The sequence below is a fragment of the Somniosus microcephalus genome, chromosome 17, assembly GCF_052327205.1.
Source record: "Somniosus microcephalus isolate GS21.2 chromosome 17, FLI_Smic_1.0, whole genome shotgun sequence".
Classification (NCBI taxonomy): domain Eukaryota; kingdom Metazoa; phylum Chordata; class Chondrichthyes; order Squaliformes; family Somniosidae; genus Somniosus; species Somniosus microcephalus.
The window spans coordinates 19329031-19348069 of record NC_141003.1 but is presented as its reverse complement, the minus strand read 5'-3'; positions in this window follow the sequence as shown (position 1 = coordinate 19348069).

Genomic DNA, 19039 nt, shown 5'->3' with positions numbered 1-19039 from the left:
TTTGGGGAGGGCTAACAAGGAAAGGGAATACACATTAAATGGTAGGACACTGAGTAGTGTAGAGGAACAAAGGGACCTTGGAGTGCATGTCCACAGAACCCTGAAGGTAGCAGGCCAGGTAGATAAGGTGGTTAAGAAGACATACGGAATGCTTGCCTTTATTAGCCGTGGCATAGACTACAAGAGCAGGGAGGTTATGCTTCAACTGTATAAAACACTAGTTAGGCCTCAGCTAGAGTATTGCGTGCAGTTCTGGTCACCACATTACAGGAAAGATGTGATTGCACTAGAGAGGGTACAGAGGAGATTTACAAGGATGTTGCCAGGCGTAGAGAATCTTAGCTATGAGGAAAGACTGGATAGGCTGGGTTTGTTTCCCTTGGAACAGAGGAGGAGACCTTATCGAGGTGTATAAAATTATGAGGGGCCTAGATAATGTGGATAGAAAGGATCTATTTCCCTTAGCAGAGGGGTCAAAAACCAGGGGGCACAGACTTAAAGTAATTGGCGGAAGGTTTAGAGGGGATTTGAGGGGAAATTTCTTCACCCAGAGGGTTGTGAGGGTCTGGAACTCACTGCCTGAAAGGGTGGTAGAGGCAGGAACGCTAACCACATTTAAAAAGTACTTGGATGTGCACTTGGGATGCTGTAACCTGCAGGGCTACGGACCAAGAGCTGGGAAGTGGGATTAAGCTGGATAGCTCTTTGTTGGCTGCGCGGATACAATGGGCCAAAATGGCCTCCTTCCGTGCTGAAACTTTCTACGATTCTATGATTCTATGACCCTATTGAATCCAGGCTAAGTGTAACTCCTGTGGTGCCGATTCAGTCACAAGGGAAACTTCTCTGGCGGGAACGTGAGTTGGAGATCGGGCTGTAACACTTTAGCCCCAATTCTCCTACCTGTGATCTGGAAGCTGCATTTGCCCCATGTCTCTACGTAAGGCTGCCAATCCTAAACTGCTGATTCACTATTGCCCATTTCGTGCTACCGCCGAAGGCCAATTTCACCCTAGTGAATTTAACACTAAGGATAGCACTCTGTTCTTCTGCTCAATGTCCATCTCTATGTATTCTTGTCCAGGTAATCTCTAGAGAGGTTAACTCTTCATCTGAAGGGCAGTCACAACCTGCTTTTCTCATGAAAAGTTAACCACTGTACAGAGTGGTGTTTGCAGCTAAAAACATCACTCCTGATGATATCCATCAGATTTATTGATGAAGTTAGGAAAGTGAATGCTTCCCTGCAAAGGTCCATTGTCGGTGTTGTGATAAGAAGATAAATGTCCATTATCGAGTACTTCAGCAATTTGCCGCATTTGCTATTTAATGAAGTTATCATGCAAATTAGAGGCATTGACAAAGAAAGATAGAAAGAACTTGGGCCGCGAAATTCAGTAGGTTAACGCCTCCCGTTAACGCCTGGCGGGAGTGCTAACGGGGCGCTAAGGGGTTAGAGTCCAGCTGTGGTGAATCCAACACTGCATGCAACCTTCAGTGGTGAATTAGCGCTGGCGCTAACTGTTAGCGCCGAGGCCTCTAGCGCCTCTCACGTGGTGACGTCAATGCGTGTGCAACACCCCATTAACGGACCTGATGCAAAATTGCCTTTCATCCCCTGCTTTAGCACCTCGCGCCGATAATGTCAATAAGAGGTGGCGTTGTGCACTCGGAAGAGCGCTGCAGGAACGGTAATTAAAGGGAATGTTTCCGTGTCGCTTGAACATCGCGAAAAAGACGCTTTCAGTGATCGCACCGTTTATTACTTGCACCAGTCTGCTGCCTGCGCAAAACTTTTGACACCTTTTCCTCAAACATCTCCAAATGCTGCACTTTCTGAAAGTGATGGGGGGCTGCAATGGCAGTCGCCCAAGGCGCATTGAAATACACCACTGATGACTATGAGGCTGTGCAGCGTGATTGGCCCTTCCCTTTAAGAGATGGGAGCAGCCTGTGTGATTAAAGAGTGCCGTATGGACTGCGCACGACCTTCTTTATCGCTCTGCCGGTAGCGCCCTAAGTTAGGAGTGTAGTGCTTGATTTAGCGCTCCACTTCCCTCTTGAAGCGCTAACAATGAATTTCCCGGGAGTCGATAATGATTTGCGCCTGGCGCTAATTCTTCAACTTTTAAAGTTCTTACGGCCCAACCGGGGCTATACCGAATTTCTCCACCCATTGCATTAAAAAAATTCTAAAAAAAAAAGTGAATAAGAGCGGCAAATAGAGTATGAGAATAGATTAGCGGCTAACATAAAAGGGAACCCAAAAGCCTTTTATAAGCACATAAATAGTAAAAGTGTAGTTAAAGAAAGGATGGAGCTGATTAGGGACCAAAAATGAGTTTTTCTTGTTGGGGCAGAGGGCATGGCTGAGGTACTAAGTGAGTACTTTGCATCTATCTTCACTAGAGAAATGGATGCTGCCAATGTATAGAATCATAGAAACCTGCAGCACAGAAGGAGGCCATTCGGCCCGCCGTGCCTGTGCTGGCTCTTTGAAAGAGCAGTCGTGCTCAGTCCCACATCCCCGCTTTATGTCCGTAACCCTGTGAATTCCTCATCCTCCAGTACCCGTCCAACTCCCTTTTAAAATGATTTCTGGAATCAGCTACCACCGCCTTCTCAGGTCGAGCGTTCCAGATCCCGACAACACTCTGAGTGAAAACATTCTCCTCATCTTCCCTCGAGATCTTTCACCAATGATTTTAAATCTGTGACCTCTGGCTATTGGCTCACTCGCCAGAGGGAATAGTTTTTCTCGATCTACTCTATCAAAACCTCTCGTCATCTTGAAAACCTCTATTAGGTCACCTCTTAACCTGCTCTGTTCCAAGGAGAACATTCCTAACTTTCCAACCTCTCCTCATAACTGAAGTCCCTCATCCCTGGTAACATCCTGGTTAACCTCCTCTGTACCCTCTCTAAGGCCTTTACATCTTTCCTGAAGTGTGGGGCCCAGAATTGCCCACAATACTCCAGCTGAGGCCTAACCAGTGATTTATAAAGTTCGAGCCTGATCTCTTTGTTTTTATATTATATTTCTCTATTTATAAACCCAAGCAACCCATATGCATTTATAACCACCTTATCAACTTGCCCTGTCACCTTTAAGGATTTGTGTACATGGACACCAAGGTCTCTCTGGTCATCTACACTTTTCAAAATCGTGCCACTTATAGTGCACTGTCTTTCCATATTAGTCCTCCCAAAGTGCATCACTTCACACTTCTCCGCATTGGCCTCCATCTGCCGTGCTTCTGCCCATGTCACCATCCTGTCTATGTCAGCCTGAAGCCTATAACTATCCTCATCACTATCTACCACATTGCCAAGTTTCGTATTATCTGCAAACTATATAATACTACTGCCTACACCCAAGTCTAGGTTGTTTATAAAAATTGCAAAGAGTAATGGACCCAAAACTGACCCTTGGGGAGCACCACAGCAAACCACCTCCCAGTCTGAAAAACATCCATCCACCGCCACCTTTATCTTCCTGTCACTGAGCCAATTTTTTTATCCGTACCACCACTTTCCCCTTAATTCCATGGACTTCTATCTTCTTAATAAGCCTTCTGTGTGGCACTTTGTCGAATGCCTTCTGAAAGTCCATATATAGATCCAATGTTCGCTGTAAGCTGTGCTTTTTTCTACGCTGCCTGTTTCTTTTAATGCGCGGTGCCTTTAAATTTATATGCGTGCGTGGTATTTACAATGTAAAAGCCTACGCAGGAACTTTCAGATTATTATGCAGCCGTGCGTGCGTGCACGCACCTTAGCAGGAATATTGTATACATCTACTGCAAGACCTTGATCAACCTTCTCTGTTACCTCATCAAAGAATTCAATCAAGTTAGTCAGACATGATTTGCCTTTAGCAAATCCATGCTGGCTCTCCTTGATTAACCCATGCCTTTCCAAATGAAAGTTTATTTTGTCCCTAATAATGGTTTCCAATAACTTCCCCACCACCGATGTTCGGCTGACTGGCCTGTAGTTTTTGGTTTACCCCTCTCCCCTTTTTTGAATAATGGTATAACATTAGCAGCCCTCCAGTCCTCCGGCACTACTCCTGTATCCAATGAGGATTGAAAGATTGGGACCAATGCCTCTGCTATTTCTACCTTTGCTCCTTTCAGCACCCTTGGATGCATTCCATCTGGACCAGCTTTCAGTAATGCTAATCCTTTTAGTACGCCTTCTCTATCTATTACTATCCTATCCATAACTTCCCTCTCCTCATTTAGTGTAACCTTCACATCTCCCGCTTCCTTTGTGAAGACAGATGCAAAGTACTCATTTAATACTTTAGCCATGTCCTTTGCCTCTACATCAAGATTTCCCCTTGGATCCTTAATAGGCCCAACTTTTGTCCCCAGCTAGGTTCACCAGACTGATTCCTGGAATGGGCGGATTGTCCTAAGAGGAAAGCTTAAGGAGACTAGGCCTATATTCCCTAGAATTTAGAAGAATGAGAGGTGTTCTCATTGAAACATATAAAATTCTTACAGGGTTTAACAGGGTAAATGCTGGAAGGATGTTTCCCCTGGCGGGGGAGTCTAGAACCAGGGGTCACAGTCTCAGAATAAAGAGTTGGCCATTTATGACTGAGAAGAGGAGACATTTCTTCACTCAAAAGGGTGTGAATCTTTGGAATTCTCTACCCCAGAGGGCTGTGGAGGCTCAGTTGTTGAGTACATTCAAGACAGAGATCGATAGATTTTTGGATATTAAGGGAATCAAGGGATATGGGGATAGTGCAGGAAAGTGGAGATGAGGTAGAAGATCAGCCACGTTCTTATTGAATGGCGGAGCAGGCTCGAAGGGCCGAATGGCCTAATCCTGCTCCTATTTCTTATGGTCTTATGTTCTTAAGTTCTAACCACTTACACTTTATATGTTTAGAAAATGTTTTAGGCTTCAATTTATTGTTGCCTGCTAATCTTTTCTCGTAACCTTTATTTACCTTCCGTATTAACTTTTTTAATTCCCACTGTGCTTTCCATAATCTTCCTGGCTATTAACTGAATCTTGCTCCTGACAATTGTCATAACTCATAAGCATCCTTTTTCTGTTTTATTTTAACTTTTATTTCCTTTGTCATTTAGGGCACATTAGCGTTGCATGCTCTACCTTTTACCTTCAAAGGAATAAGCTTAGTTTGTACCTGAACTATCACTTCCCTGAATGTCCTCCATTGCTGCTTTGCCCTGCAATCGCCTTTTCCAATCTACCTGTGCTTGGTCCCTTCTTAAATCACTGAAATTAGCGGTTCCCCAGTTGAACATTTTTACCTTCGATATTTTCTGGTCTCTTTCCATAATTACTTTAAACCGAATTATATTGGTCACTGTTAGCTATCTGATCTCCTACTGTAACACACTCCACTTGCCCTACTTCTTTTCCCTGAACCAGATCCAACACTGCTTCCTTCCTTATTGAACTGGAGACATTGATTGAGAAAGTTCTCCTGTACACATATCAGAAATTCCTCTCCTTCTCTACCCTTAGCACCAAATGTTTCCTAGTGTATATTGGGGTAATTAAAGTCTCCTAATATCACTACTCTATTTTTGTTACACGGCGTTGAAATTTGCCGACATATTTGCTCATCTATCTCCTTCTCACTGTTTGGAGCTCTATAACCGCTGCCAACAATGTAACAGCTCCCCCTCTGTTCCTCACCTCAAGCCAAATAGATTCAGTCCTAGTACCATCTAGTAAATCCTTTCTATTTAGAACTGTAACATCATCCTTAATCCATACTGTCATGCACCCTGCCCTTTTTCCTTCTCTATCATTCCTGATTACTTGGCAACCAGGAATATTAAGAATCCATTCCTGGCCTTGTTTGAACCATGTCTCTGTTAATGCAACCACATCATAATCCCACGTAGCTCACCAACCTTAGTTAAAATACGGACATTGACGCACATACAATTTAATACCTCCTTTGTCACATTTGCTGTTTTCCTCAATCTGGTCCCTGCAATATTTCCAATTTTACTGTTGTTTATATTTCTCTGTCCTCTGATCTCATTGTTGCTCCTTTCTGCTATTTTCTGGTTCCCCTCCCTACGCCAAATTAATAATACAGGAGGAGGCTGTAACGATATTGGATAGGATAAAAATAGATAAAGAGGAGGTACTTAAAAGGTTTGCAGTCCTCAAAGTAAAAAGGTCATCCGATCCGGATGGGAAGCATCCTAGGTTACTGAGAGAAGTAAGGGTGGAAATTGCGAAGGCTCTGGCCGCAATCTTCCAATCCTCCTTGAATATGGGAGTGGTGCCAGAGGACTGGAGGATTACAAATGTTACACCCCTGTTTAAAAAAGGGGCGAGGGATAAACCCAGCAAATACAGGCCAGTCAGCCTAATGTCGGCGATGGGGAAACTTTAAGAAACAATAATAATCCGGGACAAAATTAATTGGCATTTTGAAAAGTATGGGCTAATAAATGAAAGTCAGCACAGATTTGTTAAAGGCAAATCATGCTTGACTAACTTGATTGAGATCTTTGATGAAGTAATGGAGAGGGTTGATGAGGGTAGTACGGTTGATGTTGTGTATAAGGACTTTCAAAAGGCATTTGACAAAGTACCACATAATAGATTTGTTAGCAACATTAAAGCTCATGTGATTAAAGGGACAGTGGCAGCATGGATACAAAATTGGCTAAGGCACAGAAAGCAGAGAGTAGTAGTGAACGGTTGTTTTTCAGACTGGACTGAGGTATACAGCTGTGTTCCCAAAAGGGTCGGTATTGGGACCACTGTTCTTTTTGATATACATTAATGACCTGGACTTGGGTATACAGGGCGTAACTTCAAAGTCTGCAGATGATACGAAACTCGGAAATGTAATAAACAATGAGGAGGATACTAAGTGTGAAATGATACATTTTGGTAGGAAGAATGAGGAGAGGCAATATGAATGAAATGGTACCATTTTAAAGTGGGTGCAGGCACAAAGAGACCTGGGGGTGCATGCACACAATTCCTTGAAGATGGAAGCACAAGTTGAGAAGGCCGTTAAAACATATGGGATCCTTGACTTTATTAAAAGAGGAATAGAGTACAAAAGCAAGGAAGTTGTGCTAAACCTCAATAATACACTGAATAGACCTCAGCTGGAGCATTGTGTTTAATTCTGGGCACCACACTTTAGGAAGAATGTCAAGGCCTCAGAGGGTGCAGAAGAGATTTGCTAGAATGGTACCAAGGGTGAGGGACTTCAGTTATGTGGAGGGCCTGGAGAAGCTTGGCCTCCTCCTGAGGTCCCCACCATCACAGAAGTCAATCTTCAGCCAATTCGATTCACTCCACGTGATATCAAGAAACGGCTGCGCACACTGGGTACAGCAAAGGCTGTGGGCCCCGACAACATCCCGACTGTCGTGCTAAAGACTTGTGCTTCAGAACTAGACGCACCTCTAGCCAAGCTGTTCCAGTATAGCTGCACACTGGCATCTACCCGACAATGTGGAAAATTGTCCAGGTATGTCCTGTCCACATAAAGCAGGAAAAATCCAATCCAGCCAATTTCTGCCCCATTAGTCTACTCTCAATCATCAGCAAAGTGATGGAAGGTGTTATCGACACTGCTATCAAGCAGCACTTACTCACCAATAACCTGCTCACTAATGCTCAGTTTGGGTTCCGTCAGGACTACTCAGCTCCAGACCACATTACAGCCTTGGTCCAAACATGGACAAAAGAGCTGAATTGCAGAGGTGAGGTGAGAGTTACTGCCCTTGACATCAAGGCAGCAATTGACCGAGTCTGGCATCAAGGAGCCCTAGCAAAATTGAAGTCAATGGGAATCAGGGAAAAGACTCTCCACTGGCTAGAGTCATACCTAGTGTCATAAATCGCAACTTCTACAATAAGTAACTCAGGAAGTACTACTGAACGGCCAGCTGAGGGCGCCGCCTGAGGAGTATAAATACTCGGGCGTGGGCCCAACTTTGCCAGAGACAGTCTGGAAACAGGAAGCTAGTGACTACTAACTAGACCTCCATGTTTTGTTACAAGTCGATTAAAGCCTTGCTTTATGTACAACCAAGTGCGTAGTGAGTCTTTATTACATCAATTTAATCGACTTGTTATTGTCTCCACGCCTTGGGTGATTCGGAACAACCAGCTGCAACTCGAACTGCAGAAAGGGACCTGGGCAAGAAATTGATCCATCATGGATAAACTCCTTAGACCCGCTCGTCTCGACCTAGACCCGAATGCACCTGTGGCAGCGAAGGTATGGAAGCATTAGTTTCGTACCTTTAGCAAATTTCTTGAAGAATGTGGGGCGGGTGCCTCTAATAAGTTACGAATGCTTATTAACTACGTATCCCCTCATGTGTATGATTATATTGAGGACTGTATAGACTACGACGCTGCTATCGAAATTTTACAGCAGCTATATGTCAAGTCCCCGAATGAAATCTTTGCTCGACACCTACTGGCCACAACTCGGCAGCAGCCTGGGGAATCACTCGATGAATTCCTCCAGAAACTTCGCAAACTCAGCAAAGATTGTAACCTTAAAGCGGTTACAGCTCAACAGTATCAAGAGGAACTAATCCGCGATTCCTTTATCAATGGGATTGCGTCCCCTTTTATACGTCAGCGCCTGCTGGAAAATAAAACCCTCAATTTACGGGCTGCTTATGACTAGGCGTGTTCCTTGGACTTGCCCAAGAAGAATGCAGACACTTATCTCCCACCACGTGCACGGGCGGCGGCTATCCCCCTTAATAAGTCTTTCGATAGGTCTCGGGTGGATGCCCCCGCTGATGATGACTCTACTCTAATGGACGACGACCCTACCCTAGAGGCCTTTGCTGATGATGACCCCGCCCTAGCAGCATCCTGCCAATCAGGAAGAAAGTGTTTCTTTTGTGGAGGTACGTTCCATTACAGAAAATTTTGCCCGGCTCGTAATGCGACCTGCAATCATTGCAGCAAGAAAGGACACTTTTCCAAGGTATGCCAGTCACGGGCCTCTGCTAACAAGAAAGGCCGCTCCTCTAAAGTATACCGGTCGAGAGCTCCTGTTAGCTTCACAGCTGCTATCTATTGAGCTGCTCCTCCCCCAAGAACCACTGCTAAGGCTACAGCTGCCAAAGGAAAAATTACCCCTCCTCCCATCACAGCTGTTTTTCCCCAAAATTTGTCCCATGCAGCTACGAAGGTTTCAGTAAATGGGCACACTCTAAGCGCGCTAATCGACTCCTGCAGCTCTGACAACTTCATTAGTAAGCGGGCTGTCAGCAGGTTAAAACTGCGCATTTATCCCTCGGACAGGGAGATTGCAATGGCTCTGACGACTCTGACCACCAATTCTTCTGGCTTCTGTCTTGTCAACCTCATCCTCAATGGTCGCACGTATCCCTCCACCCGGCTCGGAGTACTCGAAAACTTATGTAGCAATGTGCTTCTGGGACAGGACTTCCAGAAGCAGCACAAAAGACTCACTTTTGAGTTTGGAGGGTCGAAGCCGGAACTTGACGGATACCTTTCCGTATTTAGACAATATCACTATTGCCAGCCATGATCAAAAGGAGCATGACGCCAATCTTCAGAGATTTTTTGACGTTCTCCGTCGTCGCTACTTAACGTCAAACGAACCCAAATCGGTGAAATCGATGCCATCAGTGAACATTCTCGGCTACTGAGTGGGCAACGGTGTTATTAAACCGGACCCAGAGCGACTTCGTCCACTTCAGGAGCTCCCTCCCCCTACAAATCTCAGCTCTCTTCATCGGGCACTTGGCATGTTTGCTTATTACGCAAAGTGGATACCTCACTTCTCCAATAAAATACAGCCCCTGCTTCATGCGAAGTCTTTTCCATTAGAAGCAATGGCTATTTCTGCCTTCAACCTCCTCAAACGACAGCTGGAGAAAGCCACGCTTCGCTCCATTGACGAAAACCTTCCTTTTGTGGTCGAATGCGATGCATCGGAGGTGGCGATCTCAGCTACCTTGAATCAAGGTGGTCGGCCCATGACATTCCTATCCAGAACCTTACAGGGTAGCGAGCTCCATTACCCCCCCATCGAGAAGGAGGCTACAGCCATCATCGAGGCTGTACGCCAATGGAGTCATTTTCTTGCTCGGCGTCATTTCACGCTCATAACTGACCAGCGCTCCGTGGCCTTCATGTTGGATAACCGGAAGCGCATGAAAATCAAAAATAATAAAATTCAACTCTGGAGGATGGAGCTGGCTGCCTTTGGATATACTATTCTTTACCGACCCGGCAAACAGAATGTGGCCCCAGATACCTTCACACGGGCATTTTGCTCTTCAATGTCAACATCGACTCTGGCGGATCTGCATATGGACTTATGCCATCCTGGCGTTACCCGTATGTTGCACTTTGTGCGCTCAAAATCTACCATTCTCAACGGAGGACATGAAGAAAACATGCTCCTCCTGTAGGATTTGTGCAGAATTGAAACCACAATTCTTCCGCCCATCAGATGACTTACTCATACATGCATTGCAGCCTATGCAGAGGCTCAGCATAGACTTTAAAGGGCTATTGCCTTCGTCGACGCGGAACACCTACCTACTTACAATGGTAGACGAGTATTCATGCTTTCCCTTTGCCTTCCCCTGTCCTAATATGCTTACCTCTACGGTAATTAAATGCCTCGATCAGGTCTTTTCCCTTTGCGGGACGGCCAATTTTATCCACACGGATCGGGGTCCTTCCTTTATGTCGAGTGAACTTAAAAGTTATCTCTCCCAACGGGGAATCGCCTCGAGTAAGATGACACCATATCACCCAATCGACAATGGACAGGTTGAATGATACAATGCCATCATCTGGAACGCTATCCGTCTGGCACTGAGGTCACGCAACCTACCAGACCAGCAGTGGGAAACTGTGCTCCCCGACGTGTTACACTCTATCAGGTCTCTTCTCTCCACATCCACTAATGTCACACCTCATGAGCGATTCTTCAAGTTCCGGCGTCGCTCTACACATGGGACATCTCTACCGTCATGGTTGGTGGCTCCAGGCCCTGTGCTACTCCGGAGGTTCGTCCGGTCGGCCAAGAACGACCCTCTCGTTGACGAGGTGGAGTTAACGGAGGTAAACCCCACGTATGCGCACGTGCGGTACCCCGATGGCCAGGAGTCCACCATCTTGCTCAGAGATCTGGCTCCCTGCCCAACCGGTCACACGGGCCTGAATGATGTAGGATCCCACGACGATGATGTCAACGCTCCGCACCCCTATGAAGATGACGCCCTACCTGGGACATCGAGGGATCTGCCGGCAGTGCTACCGGATCAACTCAGGGAGACGAACGCTCCCCGTAGGATGGCCACCCGAAATCAGGACGCCGGACAATCTCCGGCTACGACCCAGGATGAGGCCAGCTCTGTGCCTGTGGGGACCTGCACCCGGAGTCATGATATTCCCAGGCCTCCACAGGACGATCAAGATGACGCGGACACTACCGACTTACCGGTACGGGCCAAGCGACCCAGGGACCAAGACACGGTCTGGGGAGACGTGCCTTCCGGTCACAAGCAGAAAGCTAAACGACTATGGCTATTTTTAGTCTGCCTAGTCTGTTAAAGGAAGACTGGACTTCCAAACCTTTTAGGGAGGAAGAATGTCATAAATCGCAACTTCTACAAGAAATAACTCAGGAAGTACAACTGAAATAACAGCTGAGGGCGCCGCCCGAGAAGTATAAATGCTCGGGCGTAGGCCCAACTTGGCCAGAGACAGTCTGGAAACAGGAAGCTAGTGACTACTAACTAGACCTCCATGTTTTGTTACAAGCCAATTAAAGCCTTGCTTTATGTACAACCAAGTGCGTAGTGAGTCTTTATTACGTCACCTAGCACAAAGGAAGATGGTTGTAGTTGTTGGAGGACAATCATCTCAGCCCCAGGACATCGCTGCAGGAGTTTTTCAGGGCAGTGCCCTAGGTCCAACCATCTTCTGCTGCTTCATCAATGACCTTCCCTCCATCATAAGGTCAGAGTGGGGATGTTTTCTGATGATTGCAGTTTTCCATTCTCAACTCCTCAGAATATGAAGCAGTCCCTGCCCGAATGCAGCAAGACCTGGGCGACATTCAGGCTTGGGCTGATAAGTGGCAAGTAACATTTGCGTCACACAAGTGCCAGGCAATGATCATCTGCAGCAAGAGAGAGTCTAACCACCTCCCCTTGACATTCAATGGCATTACCATCACTGAATCCCCCACTATCAACATCCTGGATATCACCATTGACCAGAATCTTAACTGGACCAGCCACATAAATACTGTGGCTACAAGAGCAGGTCAGAGGCTGGGTATTGTGACTCACCTCCTGACTCCCCAAAGCCTTTCCACCATCTACAAGGCACAAGTCAGGAGTGTGATGGAATACTCTCCACTTGCCTGGATGAGTGCAGCCCCAACAACACTCAAGAAGCTCGACACCATCCAGGACAAAGCAGCGTGCTTGATTGGCACCCCATCCACCACCTTAAACATTCACTCCCTCCACCACTGGTGCACCGTGGCTGCAGTGTGTACCATCCACAAGATGCAGCAACTTGCCAAGACTTCTTCGACAGCACCTTCCAAACCCGCAAACTCTACCACCTAGAAGGACAAGGGCAGCAGACGCATGGGAACACCACCACCTACAAGTTCCCCTCCAAGTTACACACCATCCTGACTTGGAAGTATATCGGCTGTTCCTTCATTGTCGCTGGGTCAAAATCCTGGAACTCCCTCCCTAACAGCGCTGTGGGAGTACTGTCACCACATGGACTGCAGCGGTACAAGAAGGTGGATCACCACCACCTTCTCAAGGGCAACTAGGGATGGGCAATAAATGCTGGCCTCGCCAGTGATGCCCACATCCCTTGAATGAATTATTTTTTAAACCCGACCTCTGGGGAACACCATTGCACACTTCCCTTTCTATCTGAAAGACAACCGTTCACCAATACTCTGCTTTCTGTCCCTTAGACAATTTTGTATCCACACAGTCACTGCCCCTTTAATCCCACGGGCTTCAATTTTGCTAAAAAGTATTATGTGATACTTTATCAAACACCTTTTGAAAGTCCATATACAACATCAACTGCACTACCCTCATCAACCCTCTCCATTACTTCGTCAAAGAGCTCTTTTGTTATCATCTTTTAAAGAGAAAAGCACATCCAAACTTAAAATGGGTGAAGTTTGACTAGTTCGTTAAACATCAGGAGGAGGAAAAGCCATTGATGATGTTTTATTTCCATCCCCCCAGCCTGGTGGCTTTGAGACCAACAATAATCCCTGCACCCTCACTCCACCCGGGAACCTGCTGGCTTTCAATGGCTCAGTACTACTTTTACCCACCGCAGCATTCAAGACCATTAGGGGGAAGCTAGAAAATTACATGAGGTGGGAAAGGAATAGAATGAGATGTAGAAATGGTTAGAAAAAGTAGGGTGGGAGGAGGCTTGTGTGGAGCCTAAACTCTAGCATAGACCGAATGGCCTTTTTCTGTGTCTTAAGTTCAATTTAATTCTATAAGCAAATATCTCATACATGTCAGACACTGTTTAAAGTGCTGATGCAATGTTTTGTCATTTTGAACCAGCTGTTTCTCCTGAACAAGACAGTAAGAGAAGATTTATATCCCTGGATAACACGTCTTGGACACAGAGAAGTCAAACAAGCCTGAGAAGTCGCTTTAAGGAATTTGCAGAAAAAACAAAGTCTGACTTTTACACAAACTATGTCAAAGAGAAAAACTCCAGCTGACTCACTGATGTTACATTGAAGTGCAATGTCATAAATGATCCTTCAGGACACGAGCTTCCAATATTTAGTAAATACTTCCCTACAATAAACAAATTATTGAAGTCCCAGGAATCAGAATATTCTAAAATGCTTCATTTTAATGTGCAATTTAATCAACAAAGGCAAGATTTGAGAGTAGCTGGGACACTTCTAGTCTGCAAGATAGGATCTTATATATCTTATATCATAACAGTAGGATCTTATATTGGACTAGATTTTCCTTCATGGAGGGTTTACTGCCAGGATTGTGCTGGGATGGCACTTTCTCCTACTGCTGTGACCCCATCATGATCCTACCCAATTTTCCTTGGTCAACTCCATTTGAATATTGTCAGCGGACTCTGAGCGCGATTCATGCCATCTGTTGGGAGATCACCTCGGTGGGGGGGAAGGGATAGCCCGTGCTGCTTCAGTATTAAACTAGCTGCAGCTGTTTAAGAGGGCTTGGCTGACATTTTGTGGTCTTATCAGTGTGTAGCCCACATCCTGAGAGCAAATATAAAAAATAATGTCTGTGTCCTCAAATTTACATACTCTTCAGTTGAGGTGTTGTTGGCTGCAATCTGCCCAAGTAGGATCCATCTTTTTGGCACAGAGGAAAGGATGCCCAAAAGGGGCAAGGCTTTGTGGAAGGAGGAGGACTTGGCAATGTCTGCCAACAATGTCTCCACCAATGCGGCGACTCAATGCTGGAGGAACTCCCATGACCTCACCAGGTTATCCACGGTAAGAGGAGGCAGAAGCAGCTTAAACCAATGAAATGTTGAAAGTATGTCTCACGTTTTGGCCTACCTTGCCCTTCCTGTATTGATCATGATGCACTAAATTCCTGAAATATCCACGAGGGAGCACAAGGTTGAGTGGGTGCTCTTCACACACTGCACAATCAGAAAACCTAGGCTTGTGTCTAGGCTCAGTGGTAGCACACTCACCTCTGAGTCAGAAGTTGTGGGGTCAAGTCCCACTCCAGAGACATGGGCACAAGAGCTTGGCTGACATTCCAGTGTAGTACTAAGGGAGTGCTGCACAGTTGGAGGTGCTGGCTTTCGAATGGAATGTTAAACCGAGGTCCCGTCTGCCCTTTCAGGTGAATCATAGAATCATAGATTGGTTACAGCACAGAAGAAGGCCATTCGGCCCATCAAGCCCATGCCACCTCTCTGCAAGAGTACTTCAGCTGGTCCCACTCCCCCGCCCTTTCCCCGTAGCCCTGCAATTTCTTTTCCTTCAGGTAATTATTGAAAGCTGTGACAGAATCTGTCTCCACCACCTGTTCAGACAGTGCATTCCAGATCATAACCACTCGCTGAGTGTTATGTATTGTGTGTTCTATTGTGTGTTCTCCTCCCACCTGTGGTGGCGCTGTCACAGGAGATAAATGGTTGGGTATTCTCTCGGTTAAGTTTAGCTCGCTTTGTTCGGAACTTGCCAGAACTTCCTTTCCTTCCAATAAAGCACTTCATGTTTGAATCTCTGAGTTCTGAGTCCTAAATTGTGTCTAGGTAGAAAGGTACCGACACAACAAGTGGCAACGAGGAGCGGATGAATCTGCGTACGTTACGGGTGCAGTGAGTAAACAGAAAATTTAATTTGAAACGTGAGATGGCTACTATATTAGGAAACATCGGTGATTTTGATGAAAATGTGGAGCAATGGAGCGCATATACGGAACGTTTTGACTATTTTGTATTGGCGAATGCGGTGGCAAATGAAAAGGTCATGCCTACCTTTTTGAGTGTAATCGGGCCGAAGACTTTCAATTTACTTCGCAGCCTCGTGCAGCCAGAGAAGCCAGGAACTAAAACATATAAGCAACTAGTGGAAATTCTTGGAGCACATTTTTCACCAAAACCTCTGGTTATTGCTGAGAGATTTAGATTTCACAAACGGAATCAAGAGGAGGGGGAATCAGTGACGATGTTTATTGCTGCTTTAAAAAGGTTGTCGGAACACTGCCAGTTCAAGGAGGTGCTGAATGACACCATTAGAGACAGACTTGTGTGTGGTCTGCAAAATGCAGCCACACTGAAGCGCCTTCTTACTGAGGACAACCTTACTCTTGAAAGGCCATTGAAGTTAGTGTCTCCATGGAGATGGCGGAAAAGGAGGCTCACCAGTTGAGTTCAACAGGGAGAGTTCACAAGGTGTCGTCTGAGCCTAAAGGTGCGCGGAATGGCACATGTTACCGTTGTGGGAAAATGGGCCATCACGCTAATGACTGCTGGTGTACGGAGCTGGAATGCCGAAATTGTGGCAAAAAGGGTCACATTGAACGCGCCTGTAGAGGTAAAAAAAGAACAGACAGAGCTGGGAAGCATGGAAGCAAAATGTCTGTATTTGGATAAGAGAGGAAAAAGAGTGTTCATTCAGTGCAGTATGATGGAACAAGCAAAACAGAGGGGAGCGACACCTCTGAGGAGGAAGAGGTGCATATACTGACGGTTGCAGGTGGTTCAAATGGCTACTGGGTGTCACCACTGGTGGAGGGACAATCAGTGCGGATGGAGGTGGACACAGACGTGGCTGTGTCCCTTGTTTCAGACACTGTCTACAACAAAATGCTAAAGCATCTTACCCTTCAGCCAACAAACATTGCGCTAAAGACGTATACCGGCGAACCTGTGGCCATGAGAGGCGTCATTGAGGTGACAGTTAAATTGAACAGACAGACTGCAAAACTGCCACTATATGTGGTAAAGGGAAATTACCCGTCGCTACTGGGACATGCGTGGCTAGAGAAAATCACGCTGGACTGGCCTGCAGTCCGCATGATGTCAAAAGGGGAGTCAGGTCTGACTGCAGTGTTAAACAAACATGCAGAACTCTTCAATGGGGAACTTGGGGGCATGAAAAAGATCAGCGTGAGACTGGACATTAAACCTGACAGCAAGCCGAAATTTCACAAAGCCCGACCTGTACCCTATGCAATTAGGCCAAAAGTTGAGGCTAACTTGGAGGCCTTAGTCGAGAATGGAGTCCTGGAGCCTGTGAGCGTGAGCAAATGGGCCAAACCCATTGTTCCTGTCCTGAAAAAGGATGGATCTGTTCGAATCTGCGGGGATTTTAAAGTGACTATTAACCCGGTGCTGTCTGTGGAACAGTACCCTCTTCCCTTCATTGATGATCTTTTTACGGGCCTAGGCGGAGGGCAAAAGTTCAGCAAAATAGACTTATGCCAGGCTTATCTACAAATGCATGTCGATGACAAATCAAAGGAGCTGCTGACAATTGTGACACACAAGGGGCTATACAGGTACTGCCGCCTTCTGTTTGGAATTACGTCGGCCCCTGCTCTATTCCAAAGGGCAATGGATCAGATTTTGAGTGGACTGCCAGGAGTCCAGTGCTACCTGGATGACATCCTTGTCACTGGGACAAATGAGGAGGATCATCATCTGAACTTGGATGCGACACTACAATGACTGAAAGAGTACGGACTCAGAGTTCGTAAAGACAGATGTGAATTCTTTCAGTCTTCAGTTGAGTACCTGGGGCATGTGATTGATGCTACTGGCCTGCATAAGGCGCCGCCAAAGGTCAAGGCGATCGTGGAGGCCCCAGCACCCCAGAATGTGAGCCAGTTACGTTCATTTCTGGGGCTACTTAACTACTATGGGAAGTTTATTCCAGACTTAGCAACATTGCTGAAGCTGTTACATCAGTTGCTATGTCAAGGCAAAACATGGAAATGGACTGAATTGTGCAATGAAGCTTTCGCCCAAGCAAAGAAAGCATTGCTGAATTCGGAGGTCCTGACACACTTCGACCCAAAGCTACCCGTGTAGCTAGCATGTGATGCATCACCATATGGTGTGGGAGCAGTCATATCCCACATCATGCCTTCGGGTGAAGAGAAACCTATCGCCTTCGCATCATGCACCTTGAACAAGGCCGAGAGTAACTATGCGCAGATCGAGCGCGAGGCCTTGGGAATCGTTTTTGGAATTCGAAAATTTCATCAGTACCTGTTTGGGAGAAGGTTCACACTCCTGACAGACCACCGTCCATTGACTTCAATCTTCGGGCCCCACACCGGAATTCCATCTCTCTGTAAGCAGGATGCAAAGGTGGGCTTTACTGTTGTCAGGACACACATACGACATCAAATATCGCAAATCAGACTTGCACGGCTACGCAGACGGTCTCTCGAGGCTACCCTTGCCTGTTACTCCCCCAGAGCCTCGTCAGATAGACATCTTCTACTTTAGACAAGTGGAGGGAGCACTGGTCACTGCAGTTCAGGTGCGAAGGTACACCCGCAATGATCCAGTCCTGTCTGAGGTAATGGACAATGTCATTCGAGGGAGAGCGATAGGAGATTCTCCTAGTTTGAAACCTTACGTTTCAAAAAGAAATGAGCTCTCCGTCCAGGCAGGTTGTCTTCTTTGGGGACGCCGTGTCATCATTCCGCCACCTCTGAGGGAACCTATACTGCAACAACTTCATACAGGCCACAGTGGGATGGTTCGGATGAAGGAAATGGCAAGAAGCTACTTCTGGTGGCCAGGTCTCGATGGGAATATTGAGGAGAAAGCCAAAACATGTTCCCCATGTCAAAGGGTCCGGAATGTTCCACAGCTGGCAACCCTACACCCCTGGGATTGGCCTGCAGAAGTGTGGCAGCGAGTACATGTGGACTTCGCCGGTCCTTTCGAAGGGAAGATGTTTATGGTGGTTGTGGACGCTCGTAGCAAGTGGCCGGAGGTCGCTGTGATGAGGTCTACCACGGCAGAGAAAACAATTGAGAAACTTGGTGAGATGTTCAGCCGTTATGGCTCACCGGAACAACTCGTAAGTGACAATGGTCCACAATTTGTATCACAGGAGTTTGCAACCTTCCTGCATGTGAATGGTGTCCAACACATCAGGTCTGCGCCCTATCATCCCTCTACTAACGGCCAGGCAGAAAGGTTCGTGCAAATTTTGAAGCACGCCTTGAAGGCATCGCAAGGTCAGGGCTCAATCCACCAACGTCTGAACAGCTTCCTGTTGTCCTACAGGAACGAGCCGCATGCCACAACCAAAACTTCCCTCGCTTCGCTCATGATGAAGAGGCAGTTGTGGACAAGTTTTGACTTACTCAAACCTCCAAGGGCAGAGCAGGTTGTCCATCGTCAACAACAAGCTCAAGTTGAAAAGAGAGAGAAAAGAGCCAAGGAGAGACGGTTTCATCCGGGAGAGCACGTCCTAGCTCGAAACTACAACACTGGACCGAAATGGGTTCCT